The sequence below is a fragment of the Argiope bruennichi genome, chromosome 2, assembly GCF_947563725.1.
Source record: "Argiope bruennichi chromosome 2, qqArgBrue1.1, whole genome shotgun sequence".
Taxonomy (NCBI): Eukaryota; Metazoa; Arthropoda; class Arachnida; order Araneae; family Araneidae; genus Argiope; species Argiope bruennichi.
This window is the reverse complement of record NC_079152.1, coordinates 77,254,042-77,276,303: the sequence shown is the minus strand read 5'-3', so window position 1 is coordinate 77,276,303 and position 22,262 is coordinate 77,254,042. Positions and strand designations below refer to the sequence as shown.

At 30.4% G+C, this 22,262-nt stretch overlaps 1 protein-coding gene across 1 annotated transcript in view; it reads right to left on the bottom strand.

Annotated features, from left to right (window-relative positions):
- The window catches only part of LOC129956580 (uncharacterized), a 107,356-nt gene that overhangs the window by 53,324 nt on the left and 31,770 nt on the right, over positions 1-22,262 (bottom strand). The gene's annotated exons all lie outside the window — the stretch shown is intronic.

The window sequence follows — 22,262 nt, the reverse complement described above, 5'->3', positions numbered from 1 at the left end:
AGAGCCAACTTGGGCCAAGAGTACGACTTGACTGCTCACGCTTCACGCATTCGCTTGCACAACCCCTTTTTACAGGAGGGCACATTCACACATCTCACAGATAGAACAGGAAGAACAACCATGCCGAGACCGGCACACCCAGATCACGGGGAAGATGCGCTACCCCTATGCCAGGACGGTGGAATTACTTAGAATATTTATATTATTAAAGCGAAATATTATTTTCATGTGTTTATTTCATTTAAAGTAAAATTCATAAGGGCAAAATTCTAATATTTGTTCATTCGAAATTGGAAAGTTGTATGATAAAAAATAATAAGATTAAATGCAGCTTTAGCGAGTAAAGAAGGGGAAAAGAGTAATAAAGCTTCTCTCAGTTTTTATTACTATTATTATTATTATTATTATGTCTGAAGCTGACCAGGTTCGCCATACCAGAATCTCCATATCCTGTTGCGATTTTCCATTGAGATAAGAAATGTCTTAAATTTGAATTGGACTATAAAACTAAGTGAATTGGACTATAAAACATTTTTTAAATAATTTTGACAAAAAAAATTAAAAAATAAATGATAGCCGGACTTAAAGCAGATATTTATTTTTTTATAAATCATTTACAATATCTATAAAATGTTCATTTTTTAACCTCTTTATAACGTTTTTAATTTGTTCGTTGTTTAGTGTTTATTAATAATTCTCGTGTTTTTATTCCTTTTTTCTTATCACATCAGATGATTATTCATCAGTCAATTTATAAGATTTTTGTTGACCGGCTATTTAAATTATGTTTATATGCTCCTTATAACCAGAAATTAAATTATGGAATTATCTAGACATTATTTTATTATGTAATTATACTTGATAATATTTAGTCTTTATGTAATCTCTATAGAAAGCATCTCGTATCCAAAATACTTATGCTATTGGCATCACATTTATCTGTTTTTATATGTTTTTTTCCCTCAATCTTACGATATATCAGCTTAATAAAACCATACACACCATACTTATTCTAAAGTCATTCGTTGAAAAAAAATATTTTACACTTTTATTCAAATGCATTTCCTTTCATTTTTGTTTTGAAATAAAGATCATCAATTAATAATGAGTTAAAAACAGAATAACAACTAATTTTTTTTTGAAAACATATGAGCAAAAGGTGTTACCTCTGGTCCAGCTTCCTCACCTAATTCCTAAAAGTCTTCTTCCCGATCTAAACCAAAAGAATGAAATAAGTTTTATTGTTCAATGAATTGATTGAATTGTGAGAGAATGCCATTAATTAAACCGCAAAGAAATATTATATACTTTAAATTATGAAGTATTCAAAGAAAATTAATGGCTGATTACCAGGTTCACTTCATAATTATTTGGAATAAATCGCACGCTTTCGATGATAGAATTTCAAAAAAATTGATGATTCTCAATGATTTACTATTGAGGAAAACCTCACTATTTATTTGAAATTTTAGAGGAAAAGGATGTGATGGAAAACATATTCAGAAATAAATGTTTCCTATTTATAGAGAAAACTACTTATCACTAAATGCAATGCAGAAGTAGATAGAGAAATTTCCACAGATTTCTGACAAAGAACGAAAAATATGCAACATTTGATTGAAACAACATTTCTTTTAATTTTTAAGACTTACTTGTAATATTTTGAACAAGAAATTTTCTTTATATATTGCAATGAAATAATTAGTATTTTATATAGATTATAATAATTTCATTCGTACCATGTAGTATGAAATATATCAGTTAAATAAAAAATATATGAATAACCGAAATTAATTTTTAATTTATTTTCAAGCGAATCATTTATAAATTTTCTTATTTCAAATATTTAAAGGAAACAAAATTGATGTAGTTTCTAAAGAAGAATATAATAAAATAATGGTTCGTTATTTCAAATTACTGTAAAATAATATGGAAATAAAAAAAGTTATTTTCAGATCTTTTATGCAAATTAACAGCATTTGATATTAAAGACATTTCAGATATTAAAATTTCTATATTTATGAATAAAGGTCCTCGCTTAAAATAAACAAGACATTTTTTTAATTCTTCTTATTTTGATCATATGTGTAATTAAATATAATTCATTAAATCAATTTATTAATAGAATCAAAATTGTACACTGTGAATTCTAATTTTTCCACCAGCAAACACACATACAATAATTCGATCGAAAATACTCCCAATGAATTATTTTCTAAATGTATTTAAAAATTAAACATAAAATTCAAAAATCATTGATGATTTTTCATATTCACATAAATATAAAATTCATCGCAAAATGAAATTATTTAGTGTAGATTTTAATTATCGTCTCTTCACTGTATCTATGAAGTTGCGATCTGAGAAGCGTTAAACGAAAATGATTTATCAGACAGAACAGAATTATTCCGATATTCCGTAATTCAAAATCATTGTATGTCATTCCATTATTCATTTATTATTTATTAAACTTAATATAAAAAACCCAATGCTTTTGATGTCAAATTTATTTCCATAACCCACTTCGGTGAAATTTAAACAACTTTGACTACAATTTGAAATTAATATCAGATAGATGCCTTAACTTCTTGTACTCTTAGTATAAATAATCTTTGGCAAACATCAGTGTAAGAATATTTCACATTGTTAGAGTTATCAAAATATTTTATTAAAATATTTTTAAAAAAATTTTCTCTTATTTTAGCAAATTGGAAGGAATTAAATGAACTTTACTTAAAGAGCAGAGGAGCTTCACACAGCATTCGTACATGTCTTCGGCCTTCAGAGACTGGAATGCGTGACTATCTACATAGGAAACGAAAAGAAGTAACAAACACGTTGCGTAAAGGACTCGCTTCATTTTCCAAATTAAATTGTGTATACTTTGTGTAATCATCCAAAATCTTTTACAGGGAGCTTTAAAGCAATTGTAAACAATAGCAGTGTCCTTTTTTTGTCATGCGCAAAGAAAAAAAGTCAATTTTCCTTATTGATAGAAAAATTATAATGAGGCACGAAAAAAGATTAATAATGCTCTCCTGGGGAAAATTTTTATAAGGAAAGTGTAACATTGTTGGAAAATATCATGTCCGTTCTTTTTGTTAACACATCGATATTTTTTTTTAAAAAACACATTTTTTTATAAGATTTTAGTTGTGATACAAATACAACGAAACAAAATTCCTATGTTTATGGGCTTAAAGATTCTAAAATTTGTTTTAGTGTGATAAAAGCCCTTGTGTGAGAAATATGGAAATTTAGAAAGTTAGTTGCTAATTTCAGTTTATATTCTTTACATCTTGTCAAAAACTTGCATTCCTGTCATACTAAAGTGGCCTCATGAATCTGCAGAATAAAGTTTTAATCTGAAAAAAAATTAAACAAAATATTAGGAAACAGCGTCTTAAAATTTCACTACTTTAATTTTTTTCAAGCATTTTTGATGAATTTTGATTCTTTTCACCTATTCTGTGACTCCTTAAAAACTATGCAAGTAATTTTGGAAATAGACTATTCGATTTTTTATGTAAATTATGAATATGTAAATGTGCATTTTGATAAGAAATTTTTTTTTAATCTAAGATGCTAAATCAAAACAAATATTGTTTCAGAATTATAAACATTATTAATAATAAAGACACTATTTATCACTTTTTATAAATCTTGAACTGTTTTGTATAAAACGAAATATTTTCATGAATAAAAACAATGCGCCGGATGGTGGCATGTATAAATCTAAAAATGAAATCTTGTTTTCAGTAGAGATGTAATTTTTAAATATACGCTGCGTTTTAATCTAAAAGGGAGGCAGGAAAAAGAATTTATTAAAAAACTTCTCTAAATTTGTCATCCCCCCGGGGGCACCTCGAGATGAGAATGAGAAGCTTCTAGCATGGTGGTTGGTTCTCGCCACCTTGGAGGGTACACGAAAGGTTGGAGGTCTGACTCTCCCCATCGATGTCGGGCCTACTTCCTTAGGGAAGGGTTGTACCGGAGCCGGTGATGGCCTTTAGGACTCAACTACAGTTCCCGCTAGTGTTGCTACCAGGCCGGTTGTTCGAGTTTTCACATGTGCCTTCTGGTGGGCAGTGTAGTCAGTTCATGATTATCTATGGGGCGGGGGTCATACAAGACCGTTGATGTATACCACCGATACTTACAAATGCAGGTCATATTTAATGCATAAAATAAGTCTATCTATCTGCATAAAATAAATCTATCTGGCCGGTGATGGGCCTTAGGACTCAACCACAGTTCCCGCCAGTGCAGCTGTAGCAGCGGCTCGGTCATTCAGTTTTTATTCGTGTGCTTTCGAGGTGGGGGCGGAGAATCAGTGATATGACTTTGAATACGTGCAATGGGACGATTGACATGAAATTGAATGCGATAATTTTGTTTTTCTTGAATGTTTTTTTGAATATATATATTATTCTTTCGTTTATTAACAGAAACATTTATCAAAAGGAACAAATTAAACAAAATCACTCAAACTAGCAAGAAAGAGAACAATTAAATAAAAGGGGAAAATGAACAAATTGACATTCAACTTTATGCCTAGGGCAATTTTGAAGAATTTTCAGAATGAAAACACTATAGTCAAATTACTCAGGATTGAAAAGGGAAAAATTTATTAAATATGTGAGGGCGCTGCGGATGATTAGAACCAGAAAACGAACTGAAGGGAAGAGTGTGGAGAAGAAGGACGGCGAGAGAGACGGTGCCGAGAGAGGAGAGAGATGGATGTCCGGAGTTCTATGATGTTCTCATGCTAAATTTTGTAATAGTGTTCATATATGTTATGTTTCGTCCTACGTCAATTAAATGTTGTCAAAAAATTTAAATATGGTGTCATGCCAATTATTTTCGTTTACATTTATTTACTAAAAGGGCAGTCTTTGCCTTATTAATTTTTCTGATGAGAAATAAGAATTAAAAAAGCTCGGCAGCGCCGACATCTTGGTGGCAGCGAACGGGATCTGGATTAATGAAGGTGTCTATTATCTTTTCTTTTAATGCAGAAGGAAATCGAGGTAACCCACCGAATCCAGGTATGTGATGAGGGAAGTTACGGCAGTAGCTAAAGGAACTCAGGTAAGCTAAATGTTTACTGATTTGGTGCGCATGTAAAGATATAGTTTTGTTCCGTCAGGAATATAATTTGTTGTATCACGCCAGTGATTATGTTCCGTCAGGTATATAAGTTGTTGTATCACGCCAGTGATATCCAGATTTCTAACTTCTGCATGTTGTGTCACCTTCTAACATGTTGGTAATATATCTTTACAGCACAAATAAGTGTTAATTTATTATAGTTTATACTTTTTTCCGCAGGAACTTGCTATTTTATTTGTTACGTCAGTAATAATACCGCGTCAGTGGTTCCGATGATTAAATATAGTTTACATCAGTGAAATAAAGAGGAAAAAAAAAGAAAGTTGATTATTGTACCCTTTAGAGAAGTAAAACTAAAACATGCTGTGTTAAAAATTTATTTCTATCAAGAAATGAGCTGAACAACTGTTGACACTATTGTTTCGTTTTGAAAAGGTGAATGCTGTCATAAATAATTGTATATCATTTTATAATAAATTCTTTATTTTTATAAGAATAAAACTGGTGTTCTTTTGATATATTTTTTTTAAATATATAATAAAGTAATTGTTCCATAAACATTGCAACGAATTAATTCTTGCAAAATACAATAATAAGCTCTAAGAGTTTTTGTTTCACTTGTTTTGATATTTATGTTCTTTTTTCAGATCTTCTGGACATTAAAGAATTTATTTTGATTGTTGTCTTAAATAAGTGATATGTTTAATTGAATTTTATGCTTGATAATTCTGTATTCTAGTAAATAAGTGATATGTAATTGAATTTTGTGCTTGATAATTCTGTATTCTAGTTGAAAAATAATTACCAGTAAAACTTTCGTTTTGATTCCGAACGAAAGATATTTTAAAAATAATACTGTTCTGATTGATGTACGTATTTCCGGTGTTCTGGATAAATCATTCTTGTTTTATTAATCCTGTTGACGGCAGTTAAAAAAAAAGAAAACAAGAAATAAGTAAAAGGAAAGAGTACATTTATGGGGGGGGGGTTATCATCTAATTTATGCCATTTGTGTTTTTTTTTATTAAAAGGATATTTCTTAGAATTAATACTATTTGCTGTTATTCGGGAAAGCATTCTAATACTCCCTTCATTTTATGATTGTTTATGTACTAAATTCTTTCAGTTATTGTTTCGTAACATAGCTCAAATAAATAATTCTGGTTTAATATTTTAATATGAATGATCTTTATTAATGGAAGATTTATTACTTTTGCATTTTCTTTTTTTATTGATATAAGTATAAAGGGAGTGTTGTATTAGAGATTATATTTTATTGTTGTGAAATAGAACGACAACAAAAGTTGTTAAAAGTTAATTTGTGTTACATTATAAAAAGTTTGTCCAAGTGCATAAACCATTTTATGTTTAATATTTTAAGAAATGTTTTCAAATAAAACAGAAATTATTTGGAACATGTACTTGCATTTTAGATTGTTAAAATAAGTTTTATGAATTTAAAAATTATCAAGATAATATTGTTAGCAATTATTATTATTTTACTTTATTTTCATTTGTGTATTTTTTTTCAATATTGTAAAGAGTATCTCCGCAGTAACAGAATTCTTGGTGTGCGTTTTTAAAACAACAAAAAAGTATTTGTATAATTTAAAAGAAACAGGGTAAATTTCTATTTTCGGGTCAGAATTTTTATTTAATAATGGCGTTTTTGGCAAAGGGTATTAAGTGTGATCTTATAGTGTTGGCAACTGAAATGGGGGAGGAACCGAAATCTGATATGACAGTATATGGGCTAAAAACATTAATTACTGGCAGTCAGGTCTATGAAGAAGAATTTGTCAAAACTTTACTAGAAACAATAATCTCTAAAAGAAAGGAACAAGAGTTGAAATTGCAGATGGAAGCAACAAAGAAAGATAACGAGTTGAAATTGCAGATGGAGATGGAAGCAAGGTAGCGAGAGATGGAAGCAAGGAAGCGAGAGGTGGAATTTGAATTGGAAAAGTAAAAAATGAAGCAGGAATGGCTGCATCTAATGCTAGTTCAGCTATTGGTGGACAATTTCATATCAATCCGCAGATTGAAATTTCCAAGTTCATGCCAAAATTCAAAGAAAGAGAATGTGACATTGTCTTATATATGTCATTGTTTGAGAGACAAGTCAAGAGGTTGAAAATTGATGAGGAAAACTGGGTGTCATGTTTAATACCTCTCATGCCTGCAGAGATAATGGAACTGATCGCAAGAATTCCAGAAGAAGATTTTTTAATTTTGAACATGTGAAGGAAATCTTGATGAAGAAGTTTAAATTGAATGCTGAAGGTTTTCGGCAGAAATTTGTTCACCACCAAAGAAATCCAGAGAAGAGTTGGAAAGATTTCATTTATGAAGTTACAAATTACTTTCAAGGCTGGATAAGTGCTTTGAATGTCACAGATTTGGAGGGACTGAAAGATTTGATCATTACGGATCAAGCGAAGAAGAAAGTTCCACAAGAGGTTCGTGACCATTTTGTTGACGTATGGGGGACATTAGTCAAACCCCAAGATTTAGTAGACAAGCTAGACGAGTACGAGTGTATTCGAAAAACTTATCGGAGACCGTCGAATCCAAATCCCAATTCACATCAACAAGTAAATGTTAGAAATAACGCCTTTAGCCGTGATAACAGAGACTATAATAATTGTCCTAAACAGATGAAGGAAGATAAAGGTTTCACACGGAATAGATACGAACCGAAAAACCGTCCAAAGTTTACCTGCTATTTCCTGGAGTGGATAGTCACGTAAAGAAGTTCTGTCCCAAACTTTTAAAGACGAACTCAGATCAAGATAGTAGAAGAAAGGCAAATGTTCACAGAACTGTCGTGGATCCAGAACCGGTAACTAAGGAAACGGCAGTAGTGGCTAAAGTTATGTCTCACAGACGACCTTCTCTTGATAAAGGTCTTTGTAATCTAGAAAAGATACGTATAAGTGTGAATGGAAAGCCTGCAACAGCTTTAATTGATTCTGGCACTGAAATAACTGTAGTCAGAAGAGATATATTGACTGATTCTCCTGTTGAAGATAAGGCTTCAATTTATATAAAAGGCATTTTTGGTCCAGCAGAGAAATGTTCTCTTGTCAATATTCCAATGGGTGTCATCGTTGGCAAAGACGGGAACATGATTCACCAAGAAGTGCTGTGTGCAGTTGCTCCTACTCTGGTGGATGATGTACTGTTGCCCCCAGAAATAAGGGACAAGTTGCAGGGTGTTCAAGAAAATTATTTCGTTGATATTTCCGAAAAGGACACAGAACTGAAGACAATTCAAGATAGAGAAATCGTCGATGAAACAAGTGATGACAACCCAGTTTTGGGAAGTGAAGAAATAAGGGCATTTTCTGTGGAAAATTCAGAAAAGAATGTTAAAGAACTATCAAGGTCGGACGAATTTCTTAAAGATCAAGTGGGTTGTCCAGATTTGGAATATGCTAGAAAATGTGCAAATGAAAAGTCCGGAGGATATTATTTCCATAATAAATTTTTGTTTCACAAAGAAAAAGTTTTAGGGGAGTCCGTTGCTCAGCTAGTTTTGCCTAAGAAGCGTAGACTTGAAGTTCTAAATTTAGCTCACTGTTCGGTATTTGGAGATCACATGAGCGCAAGAAAAACTGCTGAAAGAATAAGGTATTCTTTTTACTGGCATGGAATATCCAAAGATGTCAGAGCTTTTTGTCAACAGTGCAAAGGGTGTCAGTTGACAAGGCGAATAAATCAAAAGGACAGAGTACCAATTACTCCTGTGGCAAGACCAGAATTGCCGTTCCAAGTGGTAAACATCGACATCATTGGACCTATAGATCCGCCGAGTGCAAAAGGTCACAGATATATATTATGTCTAGTTGACCAACACACGAGATGGGCTGAGGCAGTACCACTGACCAGTTTAACTGCCAAAGCTACATGTGAAGCACTGTTAACCATCTTCATGCGGACAGGTGTGCCTAATATAATAGCATCAGACAATGGGACTAATTTCAATGCTAGTTTGACACAAGAGTTTGAAAAAAGAATGTGATCCAGCCCAAGATTTTCGACACCATTGCGTCCAGAGTCGAATGGGCTGGTAGAAAGATTTAATCAGACGTTAAAGCACATGCTACATCATGTCATTTTGGAAGAGCCACGTACATGGCATACAAAAATACCATTCATTTTGTGGGCCTATCGAGAAGTCCCCAACAGCACGACCGGCGTAGCACCTTTTCAGTTGTTATATGGTCGAAAACCAGAAGGACCCTTATCTATTCTGAGGAACACTTGGGTGGCAGATGAAGAGGGTTTGCAGTTGGGTACTACTCCAGTACCTCTTTACATGGAAAAGCTTAAGAAGCAGCTAGGAGACGCAGCTGAGAAAGCAAAATTGATTTCAACAGTACAGCAAGAAAGAATGGCTCGTTATTACAATTTGAGATCTACGAATAAAGTCTTTAATCCAGGAGACAAGGTAATTGTTCAATTACCTGATTCTAGAAACAAGCTTTTAGCTAGATGGCAAGGTCCATGTACCATCGAATCACGAAAGAATGAACATTCATTTTTAGTGAAGATGCCTGATGGTAGTCTGAGGCATGTGCATCAAAATAAAATGAGAGAATTTATTGCTAGCTCCGGAAGTGGGGACGTCATATTTGAAGGGGAAGAAGAATTTGGTGACATCGAAAACACTCCAATGAAAGAAGACTCCTTTTGGCAGGACGTAAAATCCGTAGCCTCACCTGACTTATCAACTACGCAGCAACAGAATTGGAGACATTATTAAAAGAATTTGAACCCTTATTCAAAAGACCAGTGCAACCAGTTGCAATCGGGGAGCACGTGATTGAACTTTTGCCCAATATTACTAGACGGAAACCGCATTCCTACAGTGTTCCAATGTCTTATAGAGCAGAAGTGGACAGACAAGTGAAAGAACTGTTGGACTTTCTCTTGATTGAACCTTCGAATGCAGACATTACATATACTTTAGTATGTGTGGCAAAGAAGGACGCATCCATTCGAATGTGTATTGACTATAGAGCCCTTAATGCTGTAACAAAAGTTCCTAATTACCCCATGAAAGATACACAAGAATTAGTTTTTACTGCGGAGATGGCTCAGTGGTTATCTTGTCTAGATTTGCTAAAAGGATATTACCAAATTAAAATGAATGATGAGAACAAAATTTTAACAGCTTTTTCCACTCATAACGGAGTATATCAGTGGAAGGTTATGCCTTTTGGTCTATCGGGAGCATCGGGTACATTCCAAAAAATAATGAATAGTGTTCTTCGAAACCATTCTAGTTATGCTCAAGCTTACATTGACGATATAATAGTGTACTCCAAAACATGGAGCGAACATTTAATTCATCTGAGAAAGGTATTGCAGGAATTAGAAAAGACAGGGTTTTCTGTAAAATTTAAAAAATGCACTTTCGCGGCCCGAGAACTACAATTTTTAGGCCATAAGATAGGAGGAGGTAAGCATGCACCAGACGAGGAAAAAATTGCGGCAATAAAACGACTAGAAAGGCTAAAGACGAAAAAGGAAGTAAGATCTGTGTTAGGACTAATGGGGTTTTATCGATCATATATTCCTAATTATGCGGAAATTGCAACCCCTCTAACTGAACTAACCAAAGGGAAAAAATCAGGAGATGTAAATTGGGGAAAACGCGAAGAAGAATCGTTTTTTAGATTGAAGAAAGCTTTATGTGAGGCGACAGCGTTAAATGAACCTGATTTTTGTAAACCTTTCGAAATTCACTCAGACGCTTCTGACTATGCAGTTGGTTGTTGTCTAACCCTAAAAGATGAAAAAGGAAATTATAAACCCATCGCATTTGTAAGCCAAAAATGTAACAAAACCCAAAAAAATTGGTCAACCATTGAAAAGGAAGCTTATGCCGTTTTGTTTGGAATTAAAAAATTTGATAAATGGTTGCATGGAACTACGGTAGGAATCGTAACTGATCATAATCCATTAAAATACTTAATTGAAAAAACTCCAAAAAGCCCTAAATTAACTAGGTGGGCATTGGCTTTCCAACGATGGAGTTACAAAATTACTCATCGTCCTGGAATCTTGAACAAAGACGCTGATGCTTTATCTCGTCTACAAACTAAACATTAGTTTTTTTTTCTTGTTAAAATTAGTTCTCAATATCCGTTGTGTTAATGTATGTTTTGTTCAGTTTTTATTTCAACATATGTACGCTATATTCTTATTGTGTTTAATTATTTTCAATATATGTATTCATTTTTATTTAATATATGAATGCTATGTTCATATTTCGTTTCATTATTTTTCATATATATATTCGGAGCTTTCATTGTTATTTCAATATGTGGATGAGATGTTCTTATTTCGTTTAGTTATTTTTCCTTATATGTTATTAACTTTGTCCAAAGGAATCAGAGAAAAACTTTTGCCGTTTTAAGAGCAGTTTTTCTCTTAGGGGCGGCGTGTGAGGGCGCTGCGGATGATTAGAACCAAAAAACGAACTGAAGGGAAGAGTGTGGAGAAGAAGGACGGCAGGAGAGACGGTGCCGAGAGAGGAGAGAGATGGATGTCCGGAGTTCTATGATGTTCTCATGCTAAATTTTGTAATAGTGTTCATATATGTTATGTTTCGTCCTACGTCAATTAAATGTTGTCAAAAAATTTAAATATGGTGTCATGCCAATTATTTTCGTTTACATTTATTTACTAAAAGGGCAGTCTTTGCGTTATTAATTTTTCTGATGAGAAATAAGAATTAAAAAAGCTCGGCAGCGCCGACAAAATATATGCGAGAAATGAATTAATTGACATGAAATTCAACTGCCAAATTTCATTTTTTCAAATTAAAAATGCAAGAAATTAACTCTTCAAGAAGCTTTTCAGGCAGTAACTTTACTCAGAGAGTTATTGATATGTATTTAAGATTGATCAGATTTTTCAAACATTGCAGAAAATTCTGAATAATACTGCAGTTTGAAAAACTTAAATATAAATATTAAATACAGCATAGCATATATTCAAAGTAAAGGAATTTTTAAATTCTCAATTTATAAATATTTTATAACAATTGAAAAACATTCCATCAATGAAATAGTGATATTCCGTTTCCCACAAGATACTAATATGAAAATCTTTAGCAACCGCTGATATTTCATTAAAATAAAAAAAATGAATGAACTCAACATCTATTCCATTTATTTCTCATAAAGAATTAAGCCTTACTTTTGTTAATCACGCAGTTCTTAAAAAGTGTTAAAGTCATTAAAAAAATATTTTCAATTCAAATGCTGAAAAGCAAACACAATTTTAATAGAGATTTTCTGTTTTTAAAAACAAATTTTGTGAACAAATTTATTGAAAATTTAATTACAATCATTTGGCAACAGCTTTCATGCAATGGTTGTATGTTGCTAAAATTGTGACAGAAAAATAACAATGTGGAATTTAGTTTTCAAAAAAGTAAAAAAAAAAATAAAGTTACTTCTACTTATAATAAAAAAATTATATAGCACGATAACAAACGTTTTTGAATAGTATTGAAAAACAACTCGCTTTTTTTTATCTGCATAATTACAATAAAACTAATATAATAAAATAAAATTTCTCCTTTTTATCCTTTACGGATAAAATAAGTCAAAATATAAATGTATGGAAGTCCTAAAGTATTTAAAATTATAGATATGTATACACATTTGCTTGATATGCTTTACAAAATCTATGCGTGTAAAAACGGGGTTTATGTGTGCGTGTGTATACTTTCATGTTTTCAATTGAGATTTTATTTGATTTCATTGTTGTTGTAATTCTGCTTTGTCGTACTCATTTTCATGTGAAAAGAAAAATATCCTTTTCTGTTTAACATTTGAAATTGCGATAAAAAGAAATTCAAATAAAAATTAAATGCCTTTCATAGATTACTTTGCATTTATAGATTTTTGCATCACGTAAAGTTTTTGAATAATAAATAAGTTTTCCTCATATTGTGAATTTGAACATTTTCTAACTAGAGTTCTCCGTATTTATGTTTGAACAAAAGTTTGTCTAACTATAATGGAAATTTTTTCAACAAAAACAGTCGAGGAAAAAAATGGATAAATTTCAAATGTTCATTTTTTTTGTGAATAATACTATTGCATTTGGTTCCTTTTCGAAGTCAAAGTAAAATATTCTTGAAACTGTGTACCATATTTTTCTTTAACATAAATTAAAGTATTTAGGAAATAACTACTTCGTACGTTAAAATATAACGTACGAAGAAGTACCTTATGACATAACGTTCGTACATTATGTCATAAGTATTATTAATTAAAATGTCCCCAAATAATGCAAGAACTGAAAATATATTGTATTTCTAAATACTGTACATATGCAGAGTATTTGGAAATACAATATTTTGTATTTCCAAAAATCTTTAGGAAAATAAGAATAAAGGTTTCTGCAAAACAGGTTTATTTTATTTCATAAACTTTCAACGAATTCTAATGACAAATCCGTCCAATTGTGAAGTTTCAGAATAATGATTTCTGAATTGAATTTATTTGTAGCATACTAGATTTTATACTAGAATTTTTTGAAGATTTAAGAATAGTTTACTCATTGTTCAATAAAAAAATGAATTTTCTAAATGGGATCTTTTTATCAAAGTATGTATAAATTAAAGAAGCGATGAAAATAATATGATTAACTTCTATTAAACAAAGTCAAAGTTTTAAAAAAAATGAATGTATATAAGATAATTAAGAGACAGATCTATAATTTCGGACATTAAAATTGGTCCAAGTTTATTTCACAGAAATAAACAATAAAGTAAAAACAAATATCACAGAAATCTAATCCATTACATGGAATGTATTTTTTGTACTCCATATAACAAGCAGTGGAAATTGAAATAATAGAAATCTTAAAATGGAAATTATTCTAATAAGAAGAGGAAAATATTTTATAGAAATCATTGTGGGTAAAAAATCATATATCATTGTGGACAAAAAAAATAATGTGCCATTATTTATAGCAATGTAACATAAAATTTACCATGCATTAGACAATGAATTAAAAATAAACGGGTAATTTTGCAATTAAAACTAAAAAGTAAAATTATACTAAATCATGTAAATCACTTACGTTATTAAAGTGACGTCACTGTAATACCAAAATATGTTGGTTCTTAGTTCATGTTCTCAAAAAACGTACAGAAAATGGTATCTTTGCTTAAAAAAGATCTCATAGTGGGAGCTCGTATAACGAGACCGACGATTGTCAGAAAAGAAAAACTTACTGATATTTCAGAAGACATCCAAAGCATTTAACAGATAAGAACATGCATTCTGGTTATAGAGACATAACTGTGGGTAGATCACCAAGAATAAGCCTGAGATCATAAGCTTCTTAAATGGACTGCACTGCCAGATAAATGATGTATTGTGCAACAACTGAAAGAAGATTTCAATGGATCCAGTCTATCCCAAATAATGTATAATATAAATAGAAATTTTGTATATACTGTTCATGCATCTATTAATTTAATTTCTGTAAAGATAAAGAAAACTTACCTCCAATAGTATATGGAATGATGTGACTTCTGAACAACTACTGATTGGAAGAAGATAATGCGATCAGATGGAATATGTTTTCATATGGATGAAATACAAAAAATCCGACATGATCCATGTGAAACTGTAAAATTCACTTTCCTAGTCAATATAATTCAAAACTACGGTAGATAATTTGTTCGTATGATTTGGCACTGACTCTAAACTGCTTATGTCTGAGTATTGGAAGAAGATGTTTAGATCAGATGGAACATATTTTCGTATGGATGGTATACGAAAAATTCAACATGATCCATATGAACCTGTAAAATTCTCTTTTCTAGTCAAAAAATTCAAAACTACGGTAGATAATTTGTTCGTATGATTTAGCAATAACTCTAAACTTATTTCTGTTGTTGCTAATGCTGAAAATAACTGACATATGTCAGATCAGCTGCATCAGGTTGTTCACCTCCAAAAAAATCGATAATAATAAGGGGTTCGGATTTTAAAACTCCCTTAGAAAGTCCGATGCAACTCAGAATGTGATCTGGTGAAACTGGATGGTCACTGCAATTTTTACAAGTGGGGTGGATTTTTCTACCACTTTCAAAGGAAAAACACTTAAGGTGGCCACTTTTTAGTCTAGCCAGAGCAGTCTATGAGCCACGGTCACATTTGATTTCCAGTAGAGTGCCAGGGGATGTTTCTGTGTACCATTGATGCGTAGGTGGAAAACGCCATATTAAATTGAGTTTAAATCTTTCATTTGAGTATAGTTCTTGATAAGTAAGCGAAAAGGTAGTGGCCGTTTCATTCTTATTACCCTCTTTGGCCTATCTATCAGCGACCTCATTACAACTAATTTTTTTTAGCTTATTTCTTGAGAGTAAGAGGCCATTGAAGAAGTCCATCAACATGTTTGCAGTCAAACTATCCTGCAATTCTGCATGTTTATCTCCAACGTGACTAGTAGTCTTTTACGATAGATAATGCCACCATTCGCTAAAAAAGAACTGCTCGAAATAGATACTGTATAAATTTGAGTTATAGTATCTAGTTTGACTATCGCAAAATCCAGACCCGAACATCATAAAGAATGTTAAGAGATGTTGGAAAAAAAACAGATAGAAAACTTCAGTTCTATCAAGTTCAGAAATCATTAAAATCTTTCTTTCTACACCATTTGATATGTTGTAGATATAAATGCATTCCACAATATTGTATAATCGATTTCTAACCTCATAAGGTTATAGCTAGAGCTAATCCAAACAAATATTAAACAAAAATTTTCAATTAATTGGAGATTAATTGTAATAATTACAAATGTTTTTGAATTATGAATGTCGGTCGAGTTTTATTTTTTGATGAATAGTTATATTTCCAGACAGTTTGGAGCTTCCTACATGACATATTCATTCTCAAATAAAGGATTTAATACTACTTTCGCTGTTGTTATTATAATTTATAAGCATGAAATAATTTTAAAATAAAAGCTTTATCATTTTTTATTCGAAGTTCTACTCAATTCAAAGAGTTTTAAGTGTAATAAAATTTAAGGGGGGCCGTTAAGGGGTTCAGTAAAAAGTACGAATTAGTGTGACAGGTATTTATTTACAGATTGCTTTACAAACAGACAATTTACATACAAAATTTTGGAATAACTTTAAGATACATATTTAAAAGCATGGATCAACGCATGCAACACCTGCAATTGCTTGACCTGAACTGAGTCATAACGCCACACGACTTCAGAGAACGCTTTCTTTTACGTCATCAGTCAGCTATGGTTAATATTATAAGAGCGGCTACAAAGCCGATTAAACGTAAATGTCAAACATATCATATTTTAAAAAACATCTAGTCAAAAATATCTAAACAGTCAAAAATATCTACATATCTTTATCAGAGCCTATTTGAGCCATTTGAAAGTAAACTTTTCTATGAAAAAAATTAATAAAATTTTTTTTGCTGATTTTCTATAAATTTGTAGAAACGGAATTTTTAAAATCTTTTATTCTTCTCTCTAAATGTCTTTCTAATATTTTCACAATATTTTTCATATTGAAAAAAAATATTCGCTTATATGTATATAATGTTTAGATTTGCTATCTGATCTTAATTTTTTATAAAATTTTATTACAATTTTATCAGATGATTGAGAGCAGAGAAATTTCAAACAAGCAAAGAACTTAAAAGAATGGCATTATTTCTAGTCTTAAATCAGATCAGATATCTTAAATCAAATATATTAGATCAATAAAATCATTATATATTTTACAGTGTATAAATTGCAATAATTATATATAAATAACATTTATAAAATCGTTGATATATTTGAACACCGATTTTCAGCTTAGAATCATCAAATTTTCAAGATTTCCTATCGAATATCTATGTTTTTAGATCTTTTCATTAAAACATTTCCTCATATATTATTTGAAATTCCCTTACGTATTTTACACATGTGAGTATTCATTTTATTTTAACAAGTTGAAAAAGAAACAATTTTTATACTCACTTCGGACTTTAATTTAATTTAACTTATAAATAAGAAAGAATAGTTGGAATTAATTATTAAAATAATTAGCAATCAAGTAGGTATTGTTAATGCTTTATTTCCTGCTTTCAATTGTACTGTTTTCCAAAAGATTAGTTAATTGAGACGGATTTTTATCTTAGAATGTAGTAAAAAATATTTCCTTCTTATTGTTGTTGTTTTTTTGTTTTTTTGCATGTTTTGGGTTTTATGAAATATTTCTTTTTGAAATTCTCTTTTTCAATAATCTTCTTTTGTAATAAAATAAGTAATAACTTTAAATGTCTTGTAAAATTGCTCTTAAATTTTCCATTTTTTGCATATCACGTTTTGAAGCAATTCGCGGATTTATATATTTTATCTGTTTACTTTTGCGATACTGATTACATCATTATACAAGTTCAATTATAGGTAGATCAATATTTAATATAATATTGCTTTCTTTAAATTATAAAATAAATTTTTAAAAGCATTCTTATCATTTATTAACTGCATTTAGTAGCAAGAACAATCAATATTAATATTCCACATCCACTAGCATAATGATTTTTTTATCCGCAAATCTATAAAAATAATATGCGCAATTGTTCAGGTGGACTTTTTTCTACTTGAAAAGCTAAATTGCTCGTAATGTTAAAAGCAAATTGCAGTAAATGCCCAATAAAATACTAATTTTGATAAAAATTTAATAGGATTTTCACTTATTGGTGAATGAACTATTATTATGTAAATTTTAATGTTTTCTTTCAATCAAATTTGAATATTCACTCGCTGGTAAAAGGAAGCCACTCAACTTTATTCAGCTGTTAGTCATACATGAAAACTAAAATTACCATTTTAAAGATAATGATGCATATTAAAATGTTCTGTTCTTAATATTCGTAAGGGATAGCTTGCATATGAAAAACTGAATAAACTAATATTTCGTAAGGCAGCATCCTTTTAAGTATCATAAATAGTTTCATCTTAGAAAATCATCCGGAATATAAATTTTGGTTGATATATCAATATCACATTTGACATTTTCTATCAGAGTATGCTTTCCAAGTTTAAATATATAAGATTTAGATATACTCAAGACTTCAATGGCAGCATTTTTTATGATACTTTAACGGCCTTGTAAAAGTTACAGTTTACATGTTATAGTCAATTTTTTTATATGATGAATGATAAAATATCATATAGAAAATTTTTGGTAGAAATTTGATTCTTTTCCCCTAAAATACTCAAATCATTAAGAGCAATTCATTAAGCGCATTTAATGCGTATATAAATTCTGCCTGAACTTGAATCGATATTATGTTTAAAAAAATAAGCCTTTTCTTGTATGCGCTAAAGAAATAATGCGTTTTTCTATTGTTTGAAAGAAATATTAATTTTAGGGCAAAAACTAATATCTCTATTAATAGAGAGAAAATCATTTTTATTTAATTGTAATTGCAATAAAATTGATTTTTATTCTTTTTTGGGTTTAATTCTGCATTTTTTATCAGTATATACTATTCCTAATATAGTTGCTTGTTTCTCAAAAATAGACATAAAAATGATGCCCCACTTTTTTTACGAGTATATAAGCGAGTATATAAGCATTACGAGTTGCATTTCCTTCATAACTAAATGTAAATTTACTTTTTCCGTGCATTAACGATCGCTTAGATCTCTATACAATTGTAATTTGATCTCGAAGGATTTCGTTACATAAAGATACGTATTCAGAATATATTTGTTCTACAAGTGTGGTAGCGAAAATCGCAAAACATCGCAATTAAAATGTTCATTTATATACTCGAGGCCGGGATAGCCTGGTTGGTAGAGCGTTCGAACCCCGACGGCCGAAGATTCCCCGCGTGCTTGGTGGCTGACTCGCGTTAAATCTGTCGTGGTCGCAAAGTCCTCCATGTCGAGAGTAATACCACTGGGGGTACTGGATCAGGGGTGATCGTTCTCTGATTCAGGTCTAAATTACGATCTGTGTGTAAATGATATGTGTGAATGAAGTCCGCCCCGTAAAGAGGGTTGTGACGTGTGTGTAGTTAAGTCGTTCTCTAGGCCCTAGATGGCTCTACTATAGGAACAAGAGGCGCTCCCCCTCAGGCTAAAATCGGCTGTCTTCGAACAGCGGGCTTGTCCATGGCAAGTGCTATAAGAAACAACAACAACTTTTATATACTCTATATATTTTCAATTTCAGATATTGTAGCGTTTTTTTTTAAATAATTAATTCATTGATTCATGAAAATATTTTGATCCTTCAGATATAATTGATACTTGTAAGCAAATATAATTATAAAAAAATTGTTATTTAAATAAATATAAGAATAACAATTATATATATATAAGTAGAGGAATAGTTATGGTATATATTCATGCAAATAATTAGTATATATAGTCAATGAATAAGTTTTACATATAATAAAAAGAATAATTATTCTACAGGTAGTATTTAAAAGATAACCATATAATAATCAAAAAATTATTTTATCATTAACACAACAAAAATTATGCTTATAAACTTTGAGAACAAAAACAGATTGCCTGCGTACTGTCCCCCGTGATCTGGGAGTCCGGTTAACTACGGTTTTTATTCATTTAATTTTATTCAATACTCTACTAATTTTTTTCACTTTAGTCCGTTTTATTAGTATTTATGGATGCCCAAAAAACGAGTATTTTTCTTTAAAACGAAACATTTAGATGATTATTTCATTATTTTATGGATATTTTAATATCTAAATTCAAAACAAATATATCAATATAGTGTTCACTTACAATATATTGTTCCAAGATAAATGGAGCATTTGTTGAAAAAAAAGTGTTGGTCGAGATTTTAAAGAAGCATATAAAAAAAAGCTATGATCCTTCTGAACAGAAAAAAAATTCTTAATATTTATTTTTTTTAATAATGAATTATTTTCTCGTGGATTATTTCATTGGGGAAAACGGTACCATATTTTCTTGTAGTATATAAATTTACAAAATAATTCAATTTCTTCTTAAAGGAAAGTTACACTTAAGTATTCTATTTGCAGCCTTCAAAATTTCATTTAGTATATAAGGGCGAGAAAATTTTTATTTCTTGTATTTATACTTTCTAGCATGATTTTGTAGTAATGCAGTAAGTTTGTCTCCCACACACACACACACACGCACACACGCACACACGCACACACACACATATATATATATATATATATATATATATATATATATATATATATATATATATATATATATATATATATATATATATATATATATATATATATATATATAGTGTATTTCGGAAACGGCTCTAGCGATTTGGATCAAATTTCATAGATAAGGTTTTTCCTTTTTTGTATAAAATCTATAAAGGTGTCTTGCTCACAACAACTTGCTTAAAAAACAATCTTGCTCACAAAAAATATTTTATAATTAAATATTGACATGTGGCTACAAATTACCTGCAAAAGCGTTTCAGAGATGGAGTAATGGTTAGGTTTGGTTTGGTTTAGTTATATTAACGTCCCGTTTGAAGCAACACTTCTGACTCCCATGCATTTTTTTTTCATGTTCGATTCCACGTTTGCAATTCAATTACATTTCGCTTATCGTGAAAAGAGCAATTGTTCGTGTATCTCGGAAACAGTTCTAACGATTTGGAAGAAATTTTATATTTAGATAAGTGGTTTGCTTTTTAAATTATATGTGTATGCATCTTTCTGAAACAACGCGATTTTATCACAAAAAACATTTTTTATTGCAAAGTATTAGAGCCTTTTTCCATCTGCTCTCATGTTGACAATGTCATATGGTACCATGTCTCAAATTTTTGTGGTACTTGCATTTACAATAGGAGGATAACCTACTGTTACCTCAAAATTTTGCGAAATAGCGCTGACGGATGTGAAGATTGAAAAATATTCGTATGTAATAAGTATGTGATTCACGTTTTAAATATTTTCTCCGAAAAACCACGATTTAACAAAAATAAAACTGCCGGGCGAAGTTTTTTCGCTCATATATTTCAAAACTTTAATTAACCAACATTTTTATAACACTATTTCCATGATAAATTAGATTAGTTTGATTACATAGTAAGTATTTTAAGTTATTTTCTTAAATCATAAAAATTGTATAAAGATTATGAATTTAAAATTCATGGTAAAATATCTGTATTTCAATAATTCGGGTTTTTATTAAAGGAGTCCTCACCTTTCGCTATCAAATATGTGTGTTGAATCTCTCATGCATACTTTAGGTTAGAGTAGTGCTGGCCCGGTGATAAGATCTGGACGACTGGTCGAACCCGCTTAAGGCTCGAACCCGCTTAACTAACAAACCAACATGTAAACGAGTCTAATGTAAACTAAGCTCATCGGTGCCGATCGCTCTCTGTGGTTGCTATGTAATACTGATATCTAGACAGACGTATGTCAGTGCGATGTAATACAGAAATCTAGATTGGGATAAATCAGCTTAGGTATCATCATCTAATAGTGGTTCAAATTTTTGAAGTTCCTCCCAAAATGTACTTAGTGTTGCTTTAAAATAGGGCGTTAATATAACTCAAGTACCTAAATGTTTATTTTTTTCAAAAAGTAATTTTAAATAGAAAATTAAATTCAAATAGATATTGAAACCGCGCTACTTTAATAAAATTCTTCTGTTATGTTTATAGTTTCATGAACTTACCGAAAGGAATTTGCCACTTGATGTGTCATAATGCAATTACTGAGATGTCTTTCTCTGAAATGTAGTTTCATTTTCTTATTTTAAATTGTGTAATTAAATATTTCATAAATAATTTCTTGGCAATAACAAGATGTTGGTGAAAAATGTCTTTTTTTTTAATATTTTAGAAATTTATAAAATCATTTAACAGAAAACATCCTGATACTGTTAAAAATATTTTTTTATATATTTTAAAATGAAATAACATTTCTTTTTATGTATTAATAATTTCCAAAGGTATGAAGAAAGAACTTTCATTTAAGTTTCGATAATTTAAATTTTAATTAATTTTTTAACACAATTACTCTGAATTTTACAATCCCGCTCTATAATATATGTTTGTCTCTGATTTTGTAGATCAAGGTAAAAGAGTCTGTCAT